Below are 4,525 nucleotides of genomic sequence, written 5' to 3' on the forward strand. Positions count from 1 at the left end.
TTCATTTATTGAACAAACATGGCAAAACTAGTAAATAGGGAAATATTTGTGCTCCTGGCTGCCAGGGCACACTCTGGCTCCTATAGAGTTGCTGCTGCCCAGCCCCTCAGATCCCTGTCTGCAGGGCTGCTCTCAAGCCAATCCTCTCCCAGTTTATACCTGTGCCCAGTGTTACTCCATCCCAGGCGCAGAATCCAGCATATGGATTTGTCAGATTCCATCCCATTAATCACACAGCCCAAAGCTCCAGCCTGTTTAGATCCCTCTGCAAGGTCTCTCATCCCCCAAGAGAGTCAACAGCACATCCCAGTTTGGTATCATCAGCAAACTTGCTACTGGTACATTCAACTCCTGCATCCCAATCATTGATAACGATATGGAACAGAACTGGCCCTGGAATTGAACCCTGAGGAATATCACTACACATGTAGCTTCATTCATTTTCTCAAAATATACAGGTAAATATTATTTTATTTGTGAATCCAAAGATTTGTATGTACATATCCATATGTAGCATTTTATTTCACTGTCTGTGTTAAAGCAATACTCAATAAACACATCAGAAAGTATCATGTTTCCCTAGAACAATAGTCTAAGCCTGATTTTCTATATCAGAATTGCATCTGTTTCTGAGGAATTACAAAAAAATAAGTTTGAAAGTCGAACACATTGGAATGTAAAGCCTTTATAGTAAGGTTCTTGAAGCCAGTCCAAATTTTTAGTCATTTATAGGTTAAAGAAACGGTGAAAATCAGCTTATGAGTCAAACTATATAAAATTAATGAGTTGTCCCTTACTAGCTTCTTGTGGTCACTTCTCTACTAAAACCAACCTTTCTTTATATATCAAAAGAGAGAACTGAGCAACATTTTTATGCCAGATATGGAAGCTGGGAACAATACATGCTAAGAAGAAGAGGAAAAGTAGGTATTCCTGACAGTAAGACAAGAACTGCAATCTCCCTGTCAATCTGACAAGCTCTAAAACATATAGATAACTTAAAATTTATCTAATCAGCTGAAAAAAAATCAGAGTCATAAAATTTAAATTTATATTCTACAGACAGATATGCTAAATTTGTATGATATAAAGATAACTTCATCTTTACCTAAGAGTGATGCAATTTTTTTAAACTGTAAAACATTTTCAAATAAAAGGCACCACACACATACAGGGAAAATTAAGACCCTGATGTTTAAAATACAGTCTGAGATCTAAATAACCCATATAACATCATTTTTTTTCTTGAGCCTTGAGTGATACAAATTCACGTAAAAAAAGAAAAAAATCTTTAAAAGTCCCTGGCAAATTCAAAAGTCTAAATTTCAAATAAGATTAAGTTTGTGCTGTTTGCATTTTTCTTAATTTCTGTTCTCCAAATATCTTCATCCTCTATGAATTTTGACATTTTATAGTTGTATAAATAGTTTCTTTTTGACATGACAGTTGAACAGAGGTTCCTTAAATAAATGCAATGTTATCAAATTTTCAAATAGGAGCTGTTCCTGCTCTGTAGTTTCAGGGTGTTTACAAAAAACCACATTTCTGAAGTAGTGTCCTACATCAGGCAAGAAGGAATTCTTCACATGCCAATATACAGACAGTTGCTTAAGGATATATCAGCCAGCCAGGACTGTGCGTGTCTGACTTGCATAACACTTGCTTTAAATGTAAATAAATCACAACTGGGTTCAGCACACAGCCTTATTCAGCTGGGACATGTCTAGGGAATGTCTAGCAGAGGTAGGGGTTATTTTTTTCCCCCTAAGTGTCAGCGAGTGACAGATCTCAATGACACCCCACGCTATTTTTCTACAGGGAGTACCAAGAAGTAGAAACATACAGACTTGCTACAAATCTTGACATGTCTAACAGTCCCAGGGTATCACATCATCCCCTTTAGGTTATTTCAATTTGATCTACATATCCATGAAAATAAAAATCAATGTGCCCAATGGTCTAGTAAAACATTCATCCTATCCCGTGCAGTCATTTCTCCTCTGAAAAGTCCAGGCATAAAAGGCACAGTGACCCTTGGAGCTGTGCCACTGGGAACACATCCATCTTAGCAAATGATGTCATGCTGAACAAGGTAATAGGTGTAATTTATTAAGAGATCTTCCCCTTTGACTCTTCTGTGGTGGCCTAGGCCTAGTGATGGTCAATGTTGTAAATATTTGCAGGTGCTTTTACAGGGAACCACATAAAGAATCCACTTACTGTCTTTTTTCAGGCTCTTGAAGGCGATGGAAGACTGGCATCAATATCTAAATCAATATATGTCTTTTTTTTTTTTTTAATAACCTCACCACATCATAGAGGCCTCGATTTACCAACAGAGAGTTTGAGAACATTTCAATGATAGACACAAAAATTCTCCTGATACCAGGAGAAAAGTCTTCAGTATTGAATATGAGACCCACCATACTATTCAATATATGGAGATTGGGTTTCAAAGTTCTCTGAAAGTAGCAAGGACTTTTTTCTGTTATGCCAATGAAGTATGGCAAGATTTACAGATTTTAGGAAGGAACGAGGCGTAGAAAACACAACATAAAAGACAGTCAGCAATGTTGAAGATAAGTAAAATATTTATACACCTGACATATTCCAGGAATAAACAAACATACTCTACTTATTACTGAAGGCAGCTTAAACAGCCCTACAAAATTCAATTTGCTCATGGCAGGGCCAGAGAAAACTTGGAGCTATTCAGAACGTACTATGCAAATAAAAACTAATAAACACTGTTCTTTTGGTGGGGAACAAATAGAAGAATAAGAATATAGGCATGGATCCTAATCTGAACTAAGATGGTACACTTGCAGGAACTTCAGATCCTTGTAAGATCAGAGGAAGCATTCAGGTCTGAACACCAAATGCTGTACGCTACATAAAACTCCTTTTTCTTTTCGTATTTTGAAGTGTCAAAGTCCTTAAAAATGTAAATATTTATCAACCTTTAAAATATTCAATACCTTAGGTATTATGATGTAATAGTAATTTAGTGACTAGTCATAAAGTTGGAATTCGATTCCAATCCATTTAAACATCAAACGTCAGCTATAACATAATACAGATTATTGCAGTATGGATTACTTACTGTATCAGAACTAATGAATCCAAACAATATTGCAGATATACCAGTATTATCCAAAATACATGCAGTACCCTCTATAAAAGAAGAGCTGGTGCAGATGTAGAATGCCTCTCCTTTACACTTTTAAATTTATATTTACCTACAGATGTGTCACCAAACCACCGATTTCAACTGTAATTGGCTGACCAACAGTGAGGCAGCTCTGTACCACAGCTCAATTCAGAATCCTTCCAGCCTTCCAATGAATGGAGAAAAGGGAAAAAAAAAAAAAAAAAAAGGTTTGAATAAGTTAAAAGAACCAGAAAATTCAACAATGTGTCACAAATAGAGAGGTCATTATGCCTGGATAAGCCGGGATATTAACAGTTGCAGAAAGTGAAACACTATCCACAACTTAGCAGTCAATGAGCCCTGCTCAGAACCAGTGATCTGCTGTACAACAAGGGTGGCATTTTACAGTTCAGTGAAAAATGGAACAGACCCTTGATATCTTCATTTGTCCTTTTTTCTGTGCATATTTCACAGTGCAACGATTTAGGGTCCATAACGTGTCACTTGTTATAACCACGGAGTTTACTTGAAATATGTATGCACAGGAAAAAAAAAAAAAAAAGAGAAAAAAAGTTCAGTGAACTGCAAAGATTGCAACAAATCTATAGTCTTTGAGCCAACATAAAGTTTTACTCCAAGTCTGAAACAATTCTGGTTAAACGCGCCAAAAGTCCAGTTTGAACTGTTTTTGCTTCCAAAAACGAACAACAGAAGCAGATTGTTTAAACCTTTGCTGCAAATCAATGGCTCAAAAACATTTCTTAATTAAGCCCCATTTTAAAATAGGAATGGCTACAGTAATACTATCATTAAAGTATTTTGTTTTCAGCATTTTACTGCACTGACTGTAAGGGCAAGAAAAGATTAGGAATAGAGGGAATTATTTTATAAAGGACATTTTCAGTGACAAATGCCAACATTGCACATTTCAGTCCTTCTTAAAAACTTATAGTAGAAAATGCTGCTAATTTATTGGTGGAATATTGGTGGGTTTTCTACATATATTTCTAAGAACATTTTCTGCTTCTACATTTTTTCTGCACAATGATAAATAATCATTCTGAACTTAATCATTCTGATTAAGTGGTAACATTAGAAAAATGTCAGCCTGCAAAATATTTTGCAGTTTCTAAGAAAAATTTGCAGTACAAATACAGCTCAATACCTGGAAATATTTCAGATAACATTATCTAACAGAAGAGCAAGGGATAAAAAAAAAAAGATAATTGAAGTTTACCTGTGTACTATGGAATGTCAGCAAAACATTATTTTGCTTAATTAAGCATGAAAATCAATGTTTCAGCAGCATATCCAAGAGCTGGACTATATGATTTTACAAGTTCTGATAAAGTTTTGTATCTGAACTTCACGGGT

The sequence above is a fragment of the Neopelma chrysocephalum genome, unplaced genomic scaffold (assembly GCF_003984885.1).
Source record: "Neopelma chrysocephalum unplaced genomic scaffold, ASM398488v2 Primary Assembly neopelma1_323, whole genome shotgun sequence".
In the NCBI taxonomy this organism is placed as follows: domain Eukaryota; kingdom Metazoa; phylum Chordata; class Aves; order Passeriformes; family Pipridae; genus Neopelma; species Neopelma chrysocephalum.